This window comes from Ascaphus truei, chromosome 4 (genome assembly GCF_040206685.1).
Source record: "Ascaphus truei isolate aAscTru1 chromosome 4, aAscTru1.hap1, whole genome shotgun sequence".
Classification (NCBI taxonomy): domain Eukaryota; kingdom Metazoa; phylum Chordata; class Amphibia; order Anura; family Ascaphidae; genus Ascaphus; species Ascaphus truei.
In genome coordinates, this window is record NC_134486.1 from 374,011,125 (window position 1) to 374,028,919 (window position 17,795).

General features: G+C 41.1%; 1 long non-coding RNA gene across 1 annotated transcript; it reads left to right on the top strand.

Annotated features, from left to right (window-relative positions):
* Positions 1 to 11,947: 11,947 nt before the first annotated feature.
* On the top strand, positions 11,948 to 15,056 carry LOC142492170 (uncharacterized). The gene is made up of 4 exons (XR_012800792.1): positions 11,948 to 12,098; positions 13,112 to 13,134; positions 14,318 to 14,437; positions 14,634 to 15,056. It is a non-coding gene; the product is annotated as an uncharacterized LOC142492170 (long non-coding RNA).
* The last annotated feature ends 2,739 nt before the right edge of the window (positions 15,057 to 17,795 follow it).

Sequence of the window (17,795 nt, forward strand, 5' to 3'; positions counted from 1 at the left end):
TGTCCGCCCTTGAAAAACATATAAAAGATATGAGGTGAATTAATAATAATATAAGCACCAGTTTCCTACACTGCTAGCTGTTCCAAGAGATAGCAAACATGCTGTTTTATGTGTAATATGTGAAGCACATGAGCATTCACTACTAAACCTATACATGTAAGCAAGGTTGCATTCATATTGTATGCAGTTCTGGCAAATTGACCGGCTGTGTTTATTTGTCCTTGTAAGGCATGATAAAAAGCTGTGTTTCCACACTAATGAACATAGAAAGATATTGTGTACCCATATTTGCATATGAACAAAACTCAGATGACCTAGGATCACATGTATTTGAATAATAAATGTAAAGGTACACTTACCTACTAAATGTCCATAGATACTGTCATAGTGCTCCAGAATGCCAGTGACAAGAGCTGTATTTTCCTGGTCATTGAAGCGAGGATTACGTGGCTTCTCCACACGTTTCTTCCGAGCAGGTTTAGGGTCAGAGCTTGGCTGGTGCTGACTGGACTCTCCTTCTTCCAATGGAAGAGCCTCCAAAAGCTGGCCACCAGCAAGCACGCCACCACCATCCACCCCATCAGCAACTGCGCCACCAGCAGCACTCCCAGCACCAGCACTCCCACTCCTAGCACCAGCACTCCCAGCACCAGCACTCCCACTCACAGCAACAGCACTCCCACTCCCAACAACAGCACTCCCACTCCCAGCAACACCACTCACAGCACCAGCACTCCCACTCCCAACAACAGCACTCCCACTCCCAGCACCAGCACTCCCACTCCCAGCAACAGCACTCCCACTCTCAGCAACACCACTCGGTGCACCAGCAACATCACTCCCCTGAACAGAACGTTCACTCCGACGCGTACTCGCACGAGTAGCAGTCCCACTCCCACCAGCATCACTCTTCCCACGCTTTGCGGGCATACTTCCAGCACTCACAAAAAACAGACAAGAAATGTACAGGCAATCACACGAACCACTTCCACATATAAAACAAGACAAAGATGTAAACAAAACAACAAAGGACAAAGCTCACCCAATACACAACAAGTCTCTCAGTCAATATGCAAATCTTCAATCGTCCAGCTCTGTGCGTCTCTCTCTCTCTCACTCCCAACAACACAGAGAATGATTAGCAGTACACGTTGCCTTTAAATATGGCGCGCAATCAAAAACATGCTTGTTTCGCCTGATTCAGCAAGATTTGTGATTGTGCAACCTAACAGCACCCCGCCACGCACGCCGATACACCTGTGTGTGATCGGCTCATCATCGTGAGAGTGGTCGGATTTGTTTTCGGCTTGATTTTGAATGTATTCGGCACTTACTGCATACGGAGAGGGAAAAACGCCAATAACATGACTAATCGATAAGCTTGCCGATTTCACATAATCGTCGCTTACTGCATGAGGCCCTAGGCCTCTTACCAACCTTTGACACGAGTTTTAAGAGAGGTAGCCATAGGCAGGGTGCTCTCCATGCCAGTCCAGGGTCTGTGGGGTGATCCCTCTGGTGGGTTTCAGGGACCGATGCTGCCTAAAACAGAGTGTGTCTCTCTTCCCCTGAAATCTCTCTAGCAGCACAGACTCTCTCTGTGCTAGAGATCTTTTGCAGTCTGGAGGCTTTTAAGCATGCGTGATGAGCCAGGTGGAGACTGGTCAATTAACTCCTGCTGAAATTACTACCTCTCTGCTGGACTCATCAGATAAAGACAGGCTTTTTTTTTTTAAGCCTTTTAGACAGTGGAAATGCTCTGTCACACTTCTATACCCCATTTTGTGAATGATAATATATTTAGACTTTTATCTAATGCCTCACATTGAGCTCTGCTGCTATGCCTCAAGTCTACAAGCAATAATAAACCTAATTTTTCCCCATTCAGTTTATAAGTAGATTGCATTATATTGTTGTTACCAAAATGCAAAAACCTTACATGCATCCTTATTTGCTATGTATCTGATCACATTCCCAATTTGTCAAAGTTCTTCTGCAGAGAAATGGCACCCCTTTCTGATTTTACATCGACATGAGCAAAAAATTGAGAATTTGTCCTCCGTGCCCATCCTTACATTTTTAAAAACAAGTTAAAAAGTGGTAATGATCCACAGTATGCCTCCATATCATATTAGCATTGTTCTTAACTTAGAATCATTGGGAGGTTATAATCTTTGTTTTGGTAAATATGAGACTCCTATGCATTTTACGGTACATTCACTGTTCTTTAGAAGCCACATAGATGTATATTATTCTCTTACTCATTCCATAACTGTTGATCAATCTTGCAACATAAATATGTTTTTTATGTTTTAGAAACGTAAGTACTTTCCTTGGACACATAGGCAAAAATACATTTGTCACAGATCTGGTGTACAGGGTGTGACGGGAGCTTTGTGACAGGCTATTAATAATACACAAAAAAAAATATATATAACTGGGTTGAACTGGTACGAGACTTAGATATGATAAAATATAATTTATTCCTTGATAAAGGTGAACACACGAAATATACAAATAATAGGCAAAATATGGACACTTACATAAAGATGGAAATGATGAAACAGTCAAATCTAGACTGGCAGTTCATACAGCAATCTTCATAATCCCACGACACGAAAAGCCATGAAAGACCTTGCATGAAGGCTTTGCATGAAGACATGAGGACAATAGCCAGAGGCTGAGCCTGGTTCTAATACAATTATTTCCCTTTGAACACAACCTAAACCCAGCCCCTCTCATAAATCAGTGGTGAAGTTGACAGTTTTCCTCAGAGTAAAACTCATCCCACCCCACGACGTTTAAAAACTGCTTTTCCCTATCTAAATAACTTCATAACTTCAGTTGAGTGATACTTACTGGCACGCGAGACATATTAATGCATTCCGTCACGCATGACGCTCCCAATGAGACTGTGTAATATTAAAATTAAGAGAGATATTAATATCTGGCTCTTAGTATCTGTTAAACCTCAGGTGTCTATATTCGTTAGTTGCGGGTAAGTCCCACGAATACACCTATGTAACTCTTAGCACGTTCAGCCAAGGACATCTCATAATATTCTTATATTTAATAAGGTCACTCATTCTGTAGCCCCACTCCTAAATCAGAGGCATTTGGGCCAGTCTACCACATGGCAGGATACTATGGTTTGTAAGTGTGAGTTATAACACTCACACCCCACTCTACTGCTGCGGCACAGTTTATTCGAGCATTTGCCCGTTCTGTGCCGCAGCAGTAGCCTGGCGCGCGCCCGAGTGTGACGGGCGCGCGCCGAAGCAGCGGAAGAGCGCCCTCCGATCGGGGCGCTCTCCCTACCGCTGCCGGGTCCGCCGGGTCCCCCGGAACCCCCTGCCGCTGTCCCGCGATCGCGAGACACCAGGGCTCCCTCGGGGAGCCCCTGGACGCGCGTGCAGGGGGCGCACGCTCCCGAAGACGCGTGACCGCGCGTCTATGACGCGCGGCACGCCGAGGGGCGGCCACTAGCAAGCCGGGAAATCTCCCGGCTTGCGGATCTGGCCGCAGTGCAATTAAATGTGTCGCCAGTGTAGCTTCCTGCAAACAGGTAGAGTGGCTGGGCCTTTGATCAGGGCTGTTTCCTAACCATTTGGTAGCTCTCCTGACCATTTGCATTTAGTAGGCAGGCATCTTTGAGGGTAATTTAAACAAAGGGCTAGAATCACTGTTTTAACATTAACCCTTTCCCTCCCGCAGCAAACCTAGTGTATGTCTGGGTGCAAACACTAGGATAACACAATACATTTACACAGGGGAATACACATTTGGATATTGAAGCAAGGCAAAAACCCATTACTGGACCTCAGTCCAGTTAACCCCTTGCTTCCAAGGTGAGGGTAGAGGGTGGCCAATTGGGGGGTAACCCCTTTAATCCCAGGCCAAATCCTCTCGATCGTCACACAGGGCTAGCACCAGTGGGTATTGTCGGGACTGCAGTTCCGAGCCCAGCTGAGGAAGGGGACCCGGCCAGCCAAATTCGGACGTCAAACCATGAGTTCCCGAGAGGCTGGCTGTGCCCCCTTCCTCTGCCATGCACCCCGAACCCACTGAGACTCCCTGCAGTCATTACCTGGCAGCCCTTCCATTCCACAAACTCAACACTTGCACTAAAACATAGTACAAGGTTCGAAACCTGGTGGCTTAGTTCACAAATGCTGCAAAAGTAGAATTTTTTTCATGAATATTTTTGGGAAAAATGTCAAACTTGCCATAAAAATGTGAAGGGGGTCACATGACACTGATATGTGGGGTCACATGACCAATGTGTTTGTAACAAAAGTAACAAAAGATTGGTGTGCAATGGTGACATTTGGCCACATTTTTTTTAAAAAGGGCGAAATTATTCGCCATTCTTTCCAGTAAGAATCACCGTGAAATTTTGATGAAAATTGCAACATTCCAGCAAAAGTCACAAAAAAATGACATATTCATTTGGGTGAGCACAACTGCTCTCCAGCACTGGGGAAGCCGCTTCACAGCATATTGAATAGGTTCCTTAGTGACACATTAAATGGGTTAAATATGAATAACCCTTCATTACCTTTGGTGGTGTGATGCAGCGGCATTTTTGCTTTTCTCCTGTTTACATTATTCTTTCGGACCTGCACACCGGATACACCCTACAAGTGAAGAAACTCATAAGTTGCCAGAGCAATCAATGGATGGCAACACATCATTTTCTGTGAGTATTTACTCATCATTTTGGGCTGAGTTGTGCGTAGTATCACAGTAATAAAGTAATTATATGCGCCAATTATATGGTCTTGGCTGCTGTATACTCTCAATAGAGTTGGAGCCGGATAGGCGCTAGCTTCATTTCTATAACCAGTCCCCACGAGGAGTGCTGATTCATGGACACTTTGTGAAGGATATAGTCAATGTATTTCTTATTACTCTAAAGAAAGAAAATTAACAAATTTGTTTATATCTTTTTCTTTCACTTAATTGTGTGATTCTTTACCCTTTCCAGCCCCAGTCCTCCCTATCACAGGGAAATCTACCCATAAATATGAATAACTGAAGCCTTTTTTATCGGACGTAGTTCGGAAGCATTGTTCATTAAAGTGTAGTAGGGAATTGACTTTACTCCGCAATCCACGTTTGTGTGATTATTGTTATTATTGTTTGTTGAGCAAAACCTGCCAGAATCAAACTGCACTCCCCTGGTTCTTTGAAAGAGCGCCTGTGAATTAAAGAAAAAAGAACAAGTTATGATGATTGATGAGTAGATTTTAATGATTAGATTTGTCCAAGGAAGCAAATGGTATTGCTACATTATTCACACAATTCTTTTTGTGATCTGTGGAACCGATTTAGCACCCTTTATCACGTCTTCTTACACCCTATTTTCACTATCCATCACCCCTCTGTGCTGTTTTACTGCAGCTGACAGTTCACAAACCCACCTGTTTGGCCTGTCAGCAAAGGCAAACATGGCCTTATCTTCACTGTGGTTCCATTCACTCCCCAAGTACATATTCCATGATCTCTTAGTTACCGTACACTCCACACCGTTACTTGCCATACACACGGCTTCACCTCCTGTGAATAGAAGACACCTCCATGTTAATACTGACATAAAAGTACAAATAACATACAGTACAAGTGGTTCATTAATGTGTGAAAGTCAATAAAAAATGTAATCAGGAAAAAAGCTACTGCTAATTGACCACACTATGGAAATTAAAAGTTGGGCCATAAACCTAAAACCTATGTAGTCCCTGCTGCAAATATATATATATATATATATATATATATATATATATATATATATATACTGGGGACAATACAGCGTTAATCTGCTCCACCTATAACATGGTGCAATAAGGACTAAGAGACGCTGACCCTGATCTTTCTAGAAAAACATGACAGGAGATATGTGATTGGATAAGAAGAAAACCGTAGAGCATCTGGAGACCAACTGTCAGTCTGAGGCAGAGACAGATATAGGTAGTGACCGTTTGAGGGGCACACAGAGAGATAGCCAGGTGACAGTGAGAGGGGCTTAAGAGAGACAGCCTGACACTCACAAAGGTGAAAGAGGAGGCTAACAGACAGCCGGGAGGCCCAACATTGAGTATCCTCAGCGTAGAATACACGCACCTCACAAATCGTACCCAAATCAGTCCTGTGATACAAATACCCACCATCTTAAAATAAGAGCTCCAACGCTGTGCCGGAATTAATATTGGCCTATTGGACTGCTACATTTGACAGTGGGACTATATAAAGGTAATTAACACAGCATCACCATTGAGAGAGAAAGAGAGAGAGAGAGAATAAATAAATATATAAATGAGTACTTCAGTATTAGGTGATGCTTTTTTATTTGGACTAACAATATCATAGGACAAACTTTCAAGAGTTTTCCTCTCTTCCTCAGGTCGGCAATGCTGATTTACAAAGGAGTCTATGGGCCTCATGCAGTAAGCGTTGATAAGGGAAATATGGCCATTTTATAGCCAAAATTGGGTTTGAGATTCAGTAAGCGCCGATAAGTGCTTCATATCGCCAGGTTTCGGAGCCGATAATTTGGTTATGGCCAGTCGCCTGCCGATAAGCCTGTTTTCGACACTGATCGCCACTTTTTTAAATCGGCTGGATTCAACAAAAAAAAACAGCTTATCGGGGCTGATCGGCACTACGAAATTGAGATGTTATGGCCGATTTCTCCCGCCAACTAAAGTTGGCATTTTGGACGGGAGAACGATCGCTAAGGCTGCCGGAACGGCACTTAGAAAAAAAAAATCTTCTGTACATCAATGGAAGTCAATGGAGCGGGGACGTATAACAGTATAGTACTGTTTACGTTTCATTGCTCACAATACAAGGGGGATTTGCATTACAGTGTGGGGGCATTCCCTGCATTGTGTCACAGCTGATGTGTCTTATTTGCATAACATTCGACTTTTACATGTTTTCAGCATTTGCGGGTCACATTACTCATCATGTGATGATGTGGCAAGGGAAAATACTATACTACACTCTTAAAGGAGAACCTCACATCATATCACACATTTTACTCAACTCAGCGACAATTATTTACATGATGTCACACATGTCACACATGTCACACATACACCGTATATTCATGTTCCTTTACATTACACAATGCTTGTAATGTGTCACGCATCTTTAAACCTTCATGTACATCTAAATTCTCATGTTTACATCTACGTTTGGGTCCTCCCTATTTTCATGACGTCACTTATTGGACGCTCAATCACATTGCATGTTTACATTGTAACCGTTGCATTACAAGCACTTCAACCTAACTTATACACACATGTACAGTAATTCATCATTGGGACACCTTGTAAACTCATTCTATAGCAACTATCCTCCTTACAGAAATGCATGCATATGCACACGACTATTCATTGTTGGCAACATGTCACAATAACATGGCTAATTACACATGTTACACAAAACTTTTCCCACGTCAATCTCAGCCTTTTTGTCTCATTACATGACTGACTCTTGCGTTCACAAGTGTTACATGCATTGCACATGCAACTATTTATTTGCAAGCAATCTTTGTACAAAGCTTCACGTCACATCATTGCCAAATATCATCATTCCCTGCAGAATACACACAACAAATACTTAGAACAACAAGTGCACACAGCTTGCCACAGAAGTACTTTATTATGTTAATGTAACACCTTGCATTTTACTATGTCACCTGACATCTTCACATACCTATTTAAAGGACGCACATTACCTGCTCATTCACAGCTACTCATTTCAAAATGTTGCGAATGTTTAGGAGACGCAGGAACATTCTTTTCTATGACATGCTTGCTGATCAAGAGAATGATATAGGGCAAGGTAGGGACACACCGAGGGACAGTGACAGTGACGCGGATACGACAGGGACAGGGAGAGGGACAGGCCGAGGGACAGGTAGAGGGACAGGAGATCAGAGGAGAAGACAGAGGAGACAACTTGTGCCTCGTCCGCGTCTGTACAGGGAGAGAACCCTGTTAGATGGGATGAGTGAGGAGGAGATTGTAAGTCGCTATCGTTTGAGTTCAGCAGCAATCTTATCTCTTTATGAGGAGATAAGGGGGGATTTAGATTTTTTCACAGCCAGAGGTCGTGCAGTCCCTGGGCTTGTTAAAATGCTGTGCTCATTACATTATCTTGCTTCCGCGTCATACCAGACAACTGTGGGCATAGTGGGCGGGGTCTCGCAATCTACATTCTCGCGGGCCTTGTCCCAGTTTCTCTATGCACTCAATAGACGCGCTAGGAATTATATTCATTTTCCTACAGAGGCAACAGAGTGGCTGGAAGTCAGGACTGGCTTTTATAATATAGCAGGGATACCATCTGTGCTGGGTGCAATCGATTGCACACATGTTGCTTTGATTGCACCTAGTCAGAGTGAGCATGTGTACCGCAATCGTAAGCACTACCATTCACTCAATGTACAGGTGGTATGTGATGCCACGATGAGGATAATGCATGTGGTACCCAAGTTCCCTGGTTCCAGTCACGATTCCTCTATCCTGAGGAGCTCTTCAGTCTTCCATGCGTTCGAAGAGGGACATTTTGAACCTGGTTGGCTGCTGGGTGAGTACACATTTAGATGTTCTAACACAAAACACATTTGTATTTAGGAATGTTGGCATTGTACAATTTCATCACTAATGTCAGCTTATGTGTGCTCCATTCATTATAGGTGACTCAGGATACGGAATTAGGCCGTGGCTCTTGACTCCGGTGCTAAACCCTCAAACTGAAGCAGAGGAGAGGTACAATGCAGCCCATATATCTACAAGATCTGTTATAGAGAGGACATTTGGCCTACTCAAGACCAGGTTTAGGTGTCTGGACAGAACTGGTGGGGCTCTTCTATACAAGCCTCAAAAAGTGTCTGATATTATCCTTGCCTGTTGCATTTTGCACAATGTTGCACTCAGGCACAATGTACAGTCAGACCTAGCTGAGGCTTTGGTAGACGAGCATCCCACCCATGTAGCTGCTGAAAATGAACAAACAGCCAGTGGTGGCCAGACACGACACAGAATCTCATCAATTCATTTTTTTCTTGTAAGTACAAACAGATATGTTCCAAGTTATACTTTTATAGTTACATTATGTTATCTTAACAAGAATGTTTTTTTATATACCCTTCTGGTAGGACACAGATGAATATGGGTTGCACACCTTTCTTTTCTCTGCTGTGTGCACAAAGGGATGTGGCACCGGTATGTTATTGTTGCACAGGTTATAGAATCCCTCTTCAATTGTACTTTAGTTGTGTGTATGTCAATACAAGTGGGGTAACAAAGCAATAATATTTTAGCATTGTGTTATTCCTTATGCTAAGACAAAACACATATTATGCCCATAATCATTCATGCTTCTAGTATGCTTACATACTATGTTATTGGTGCAGTGTAACATGTACATCCAGATGATGTGTACACCAGGCTGATTTACATTTTGAATGTCATTAAATATACATGGTGTTGCACATGTAACACCAAATACACACTTTGATGTGTTCTTTACGGTACTGAAGATGGCATGTCAATGTTTGCAATTTATATATTTTTCCTTTGCATTATAGGTATATTTGCAGTATGACTGATCATGGTATGTATATTTGCTGACATCTCTCATAAGATGTGGCTACCTCAATCTTCCTATAATTATTGGAAATAAAAACCCAACATATTGGTTTAAACACAAATGTTACATATATGTACTTTCTGTATCATGTACTGTATATGCATTTAGCTACTCTTGAGGTTTCATGTGCATTGTATTAGAAATTGATTACTCACATTTCATCACATTTTATGTATGTTTCCTTATAATTTCCATTAATGTAATATAGAGGTGTTTGGAGAAAAGGGGATAACTATACTTATTTGTTTACTTACGGGAGCACATTCATCACTAGCATAGACACACTTTTTAAGACAACTGTTTGTGTCTCTATCAATTGGTGTAGGATCCATGTATAACACCGACAAAAGATAACACCAGCTTTATTATGGTAGCTTATATCATCATATTGACTGTACTATGTATTTTTAAACGATTAATAAACACCGTAAACTATAGTTAGTTAGGTTAATGAAATATACACAGAAACGTACTTCATAACATGATGGTGATGTCATATTCAGAACATCATGCATTGGAGGGGACCATAACATCTGGCCAGTAACATTATTTGCTACAGTCCCAAACCATTTTATCTACATACCCATGTAACAAGAGATTTAAAAAATAAATGGCTACTTGGTTGTAAGTGTCCTTTACATTGGGAGAAGGAGTGGCTCAGTGAGTAAAGACACACACTGGCACTGATAGTTTGAAGCAGGGGAGTCTGGTTCAATTCCCGGTGTGGGCTCCTTGTGACCTTGGCCAAGTCACTTTATCTCCCTGTGCCTCATGTGGCAAAAAAACATTTGTACGTTCCACGGGCCAGGGACCTCAGGCTGAAACATGTGTCTGTAAATCGCTGCGTACAACTAGCAGCCCTATACATGAACATGCTCATATTATTATTATTGTTACATAGTTTCGACAGTCATACGTTCCATTACACCATAGAATACACAAATGTGTTAGCAGAGTGGGAATGGTTGTTATATAAAAAACACACCATGTCATAAAATGTTAGTAGTCATTAAAGAACACTCAGGAAAAATTCAAGAGGCACTATTTTGCAACATCATTATGTTAATTAAGTGCTTATGCAATATAGGCATAAGGGTATCACTTTTTTAATTGTTTGTTAATAAGCGCTGCAAGCAATATAAAATTAGTTCCATATGTAGTATAGTAGTCGGTGGCTCCTCCTCACAATCATCTCATATAAAGGTAGACTCTTCTGAAATCATACATTCATCCGATTGTATCTTCCCCGACATCTCTGAAATACAGCAAACACATGATGGTCAAAGATGGCACCTTACTAGATATGTATCCGTGACAACGCGTTACGCAGCTCTATATGATTGTGTAGATACACACGTCAGTCACTTATATGTTAGAAGTAAAAGTGTTCATCAGTATGTAATGTTTCTTTAAATTTGTAGCAGGCATAACTATGTATATGAAGTGAACGTTGCCTGTATACTGAAAGATGTGCGCGCACATCTTAGTGTGCGCACGCACTTCACGCTTGGCTCCACTAACTGTTAGCGCATGCGCAAAACAAAGCGTACGTTGTGCGTTCAATACATGTTGAAAATACCAGTAAACATAACATCTTTATTTCAAATACAATGAAGACGAAACTACATTCGTTCTAAACGAGTACATCTGTATTCTTTTTAAACAGACGTGTTTGAACAGAAAGCACGGCCGATAACACAATGCGCAAATGCAATACGTGTGACGTCATGTTAAGCCAGCGTGAAACGCACGCTAACACTCCTCCCACTCAATTAACATTCGGCTAACGCCCAGGGTACGCCTACAAACACTGAGCCGCACGCATCACACACTGCAGTTACCGTTACTATAACAAAACATGACAGCCAATAGGCTTTGAGGCGCGCACGTCGCTTGGGGGCGGGACTTACATCCGTAATCCTTTTTAAGGACGCCTTGGGCCATGACAAGGGTCCCACGTCATACGTGGTGGACCCGGTTTTCAATGTTGTAGATGTTGCATGATAACAAAACAGGTATGTGTTAGAGTTATGGATAAATGTTGCTAATATGTTTAAAGGGATAGGAAAGTACGTATATTTATTCCGTCAGCAATGTGTACTACTCTTTCAGGTTCTACTATATTGTATTAGGAAACAATTTGTTTGTGATCGCTACATGTTATGCAGTCTGCAATGTTACGCTGTATCCACGCATTGAAAGTGAAAATGGTGGTTACAAAAAAAAAAAAAATTTAAACGCAGAGTCAACGCATAACGATTGTTATATTTACCATTCTTCTAGAATTAACTCTTCGCCTGGCTGCAACTGGTCGCTCCAGAAATGCAAGGCATTTTCATCCACGCTTGACCCAACCGCTGAATCCAGTATGACACATATCTCCTCCAGGAAGCGCTCATAGGAATCGCCACTGCTTTCTTCAAATAATTGGTCGGGAGGTAGGTTCATTTCTTCGGGTTCCCATTCCAATGCATTTTCAGCTGAAAGGCTTGGTACATAATCATAGTACTTTTGTTCTTGTACAATGTGGGTTTCAGGAATGGAGGCTGCAGATATTGCAGCACGTATCGATTCAAACGGATCAGTAGTAGCGGATACATTGCTATTGCCATTAGGAATAAATATGCCTTTCACGACAATATAAGTGCCGTCTTTCAGGAGAAATTGTTTTTCCGGGGCAATTTTCCAGAAACCATAGGTGTGTTGTAGCTTATCCTGGTCACGTTCAAAAAAGTCATTACTTGATAAAGTGAATCTTATTGAGGAATTAAAATTCCGTGCATGCTTACGGTCTTGGTAATAAGGATATTTTGCTCGAATGAAATCATCGATTTGGCGTGTGCTTGCTTTCTGTCCGCGACTGTTCAAGATGGCTTCACAGATCATGTACTTATACCCTAAAAGGGGATTAATATTGTTAACGAATTCATCAGCCATGTCTGAGTAGCACAAAAGCTGTGTGCAGGTCTGTGTTATTTGCTCATCAAAATGAATGTGCTGAATGGCTAACAAACTCCTGTTTTTCCTTGTCAAGGTCAACAAAACTAACTACTTTGACTCCTTATTTCAAACGCCAATTGGATTTGTTTTTCTAATTGGGTTAACATTTGTGGTTCGTGATATGGGACTGTGGGAGAAACATTTCTCCTTCTTTTATCTCGTTTGTGAAAAACATCCCTACACTTTGAATTCCTTCACATAGTGTTTTTTTGAAAACTAACAAAGAACACTGTGTGAAAATAGTTCTTAGCCAGGCATATCAGTATAAACACACACCTGCAAAAAGAAATGTTTTTTCCCCGCTTACATTTCTGTGTGTATGTGAAAGTCTGGTTAACTCCCTGTCTGCATGAGTTTAAATACGTGTGTATATATATATATCTAAATATATCTCTCTTATAAAAATATATATATATTTATATATTATATTTTATTTTTTTTAATATTGCAGGAGTACACACAACATTGATGGCAGTAAGTATACCTTGTATGAAACCTATTTAAATGGTGAGAAACATGATTGAATGAAGTAATAAACATTTGTTTAAGCACAATACTGTTAGAGTCTCATACTTAGGATATTTCTCAAACATTATGCCTGTATTATTAAAATAGTGTGCTTTCACAAGGAAGCATGAAGTGTATTAGTTTGTAAAATACATGTATACCAGTTTATATAGTACTATATATATATATATATATATACACACACACACACACACACACACACACACACACACACACACACACACACACACACACACACACACACACACACACACACACACACACACACACACTCAGTGTGTGTGTGTGTGTATATATATTATTATACATTCTGAGAAGTTATTGAAACAAGCAAGGCAAAGGTAAGTAATAATTTACACATAATCCTGCTGTACACGTACAAGAAAGATGTTTGCAGTTACTTAGGTGTTTTTATAATTGCATGTGACTAATATGCATATGCAATTCTTACATCAATTAACACACCCAAATGCAATGTTTTGCTGCAAAGTCAATGGCAGCTTCTCTAAACTTTGCAACTGGTTCCAGGTGGACCATTACTGAACAGACGATGAATACATAAATATTTATAACACTATTCATTAATTGAGTGTTAACATTTCCAAAACTTCACGTGTACAAGAACATAGTTGAAAGTTTGGAAACAACACAGTCTTCAGCATACATACAATATTAATTAGATAATGTGAAGTCAACAAAACAAGGGCAGAGACATATTGAGTGAATTATAACATTTATTTTTTTTGTTCCTTTTGTGAGCGAGTAACAGGCCTGCTTGTTGTCTCTTGCATTTTTTTTTTTCGTTTGCCACCAACTTTCGCCACAACAAAGCCACTTTGAGTGGCCTCTGGCACTTCACGGGCAGGGCTTATGGGCAGTGACTCACCTACAGGGCTTGTGGGCAGTGACTCACCTACAGGGCTTTTGGGCAGTGACTCACCTACAGGGCTTGTGGGCAGTGACTCACCTACAGGGCTTTTGGGCAGTGACTGTTCACCAACAGGGCTTGTGGGCAGTGACACATGTGAGCAAGTTGGTACACCGTGCACAACACATGGTTGGTCCGTTTCATCTTTCCTGGTCAGTACTAACTGCTTGTGCTGTTGTGTTTTTGTGGCCTCCTTTGTAGGTGTCAGCTGGTGATGTAGTACAGATGGCAGCGGTAGGATGTCGTCAGGAACCTGCACACCAATGTGTGCTACTTGACCGGTAACATTGGGACCTGGTGACTGAAGATCAGATGAATGTGGTGAGAAGTGGCCAGCATGTAATGATCCAGCCTGTGAGGTGTTGAATTGGGGTACATTAGTCATTCTCCAGTAATTAGCTTGGGTTTGCTGAACAACTAATGCTTCGAATGAGGTGTTGATTTTTTGCAACTGTTTAGGCACTTCAATGAAGACTCTGTGGAGATGTGCCAATTGTGATACTGTTTCTTCCTGCAGTCCAATCATCCTTTCCAGCACTGTCATCATGTCTGAATGGCGACGATTTTCTGCGTCCACTATTTTTCCCTCTGAAGCTACAATTGCATCGTATGTGGAAGTTGATGGACGATTTGGCGGTACAACAGTTTCTATTGGCACCTCTTCATGGTCACTTGATTGTATTTCAGTCTCTTCTGCGGCGTCATCCTCATCATCCTCATCATCCTCATCACCATGATGTTCTAAAAAGAAATGTACACATTATTAAATGGCATGTTAATGTATGCTGTGTTACTATGTAATTGTACTGTGTCCTAAGTAACACCTAACATGTTAGCATACGTTTTATAACCTCACATTAAAAACTACCTTGACTTACGAATAATGTTTGGACTCAGTATGAAATATGAATGAATGAAAAGTTGCTCTAAACTCAGAAGTCCTACATGATAGTTCACATCACTAACACAATACATGTTGCCTTACACTTAATTTTCACTGACACTAAGTAATCCTATTTAAAGAAGATGTGCAAAACAAATAATGAACATGACAACATAACATATAGAAGAGCACATATTATATGGCCACCAACTGATACACTCACCTTGTAGTTGTGTTGAGCTGGCTGACCCAGGTGAAGACACTTGTTCCATCTCAGGTGACACATGTCCTCCAGGGGCAACTATATATAACAATAACATAAGTTTGACATTTACATGTGTAAATATTGAACAAACACTTATTGTATGTTCTGTATTTATGATTAACTAACAACATCAGTTGCTTAACCGAAAATGTGTGTGAAAGTGAACATAAATAGTTGTAATAACACTGTACATGCCTGTGTACTTAGAAGTTTTGAGTTCCCTAACATACAACATACTATGTTTCTGCAGTAATGCGTGAGGATAAATAGATTAAATTTGTACCTTAAAATCATATGTTGTGTAGTGATATCAGTATCATAATGTACATAACTATCATGAGATGACCATTCACAATGGTTATCATGAAGGTGGTCATATTGCAAAAAGTGTTGTTTTTGGTAGAGGATATGTGTGGTACATTAATCGAAGATGTGGCACACCTGAATGTGGCTGTGACTCAACAAGACAACACATGCAGTGTGTGATAATGTGTCTTTGATAGTAGTTCAACTATAGATATGAGTGAACTAATGTGTGACGTACGCTTTGATAAGTAATGAGTTGTTGGGGCATTTAGTAGCTAAAGTGAAGCTTTCAAATGAGTGTGATTAACTTCAGTTGTGCTAGTCAGGTTGTAATAACGGTATTCCCTTCCCCAAAAAGCCTGATCAGCCACACCTTTCAATTACTTGAAACAGGTGAAAATGGTGTGAACTAAGTTGACCCTAAAATGAGGCTGCAATTAGTGTGTGTGCTGAACCCCACCCCCTCTGTTGAAGTGTATGCTGTGATGAGATATTAATTGCAGCTGCTTTAACACAATGGTAGATGAGCTAAATAGTCGTGTGCAGTTTTTAAGTTATGAAAACAATGACATAAAATATGATACGTGTGCCTCATTATGCTGTCTGTATATGAGTTAAAGCAAAAATGGACCTTTTCATAAACAACTATAGATGTGTTAGTGCAAGTGATGTTTGTAGGCCGTTGCATGCAATATATTTGATGCATGCTTAAAATAGGCAGTAATGTCATGTTTGTCGGAGTAAAATAAATAAAATACACAATAATATTCTACATATTTCTGTTCTGTACCTGTAGCTAGTAATAATTTCTGATTAACATGTGTTACACATGTGTACTACCCTGTTGTTCCCCATCTTCGCCCACCATCAATTGCTTCCACTGCAGCTATGCATTTTGGGAATTCACATGTAAATGAGCACGCAATGGCACGTGCTATATTAGTTACTGCTTTTAGTAGGACTACTACATATATGTCTATTTTGAGATATATATATATACAGAATCAGACATATACATATATAGATGCAGATATGCTTATATTGTGAAGACAGTATAAAAAGCAGTGTAAATATGCAAAATAAGTGTAAGCAACGACACGCCTAGTACAGTAATATTTATCACCTGCTGGAAATTGTGACGGATAAATTCCAATGTCACGGTCACCAGCCAAGCCTTCCACGACGACGGTAAGTAATTTTGGCCGAAGCAGCTCCTCCAATGGAGTCAATATGAGACGTTGTGGTGTGGGCCCACCTCCAGTGCCAGTAGCATGCACGCGTTGGTCTTGTATTTTCTTTTTCAATTTGGACCTAATATCATCAAATCTTTTCCGACAATGATACTTGTCCCTGACACTATTCCCACAGGCATTGACACCAATGACTATTGTGTCCCACATTTCTTTTTTGCTTGCTGCACTTGTCCGCCCTTGAAAAACATATAAAAGATATGAGGTAAATTAATAATAATATAAGCACCAGTTTCCTACACTGCTAGCTGTTCCAAGAGATAGCAAACATGCTGTTTTATGTGTAATATATGAAGCACATGAGCATTCACTACTAAACCTATACATGTAAGCAAGCTTGCATTCATATTGTATGCAGTTGTGGCAAATTGACCGCCTGTGTTTATTTGTCCTTGTAAGGCATGATAAAAAGCTGTGTTTCCACACTAATGAACATAGAAAGATATTGTGTACCCATATTTGCATATGAACAAAACTCAGATGACCTAGGATCACATGTATTTGAATAATAAATGTAAAGGTACACTTACCTACTAAATGTCCATAGAGACTGTCATAGTGCTCCAGAATGCCAGTGACAAGAGCCCTATTTTCCTGGTCATTGAAGCGAGGATTACGTGGCTTCTCCACACGTTTCTTCCGAGCAGGTTTAGGGTCAGAGCTTGGATGGTGCTGACTGGACTCTCCTTCTTCCAATGGAAGAGCCTCCAAAAGCTGGCCACCAGCAAGCACGCCACCACCAGACACCCCATCAGCAACTGCGCCACCAGCAGCACTCCCAGCACCAGCACTCCCACTCCTAGCACCAGCACTCCCACTCCTAGCACCAGCACTCCCAGCACCAGCACTCCCACTCACAGCAACAGCACTCCCACTCCCAACAACAGCACTCCCACTCCCAACAACAGCACTCCCACTCCCAGCAACACCACTCGCAGCACCAGCACTCCCACTCCCAACAACAGCACTCCCACT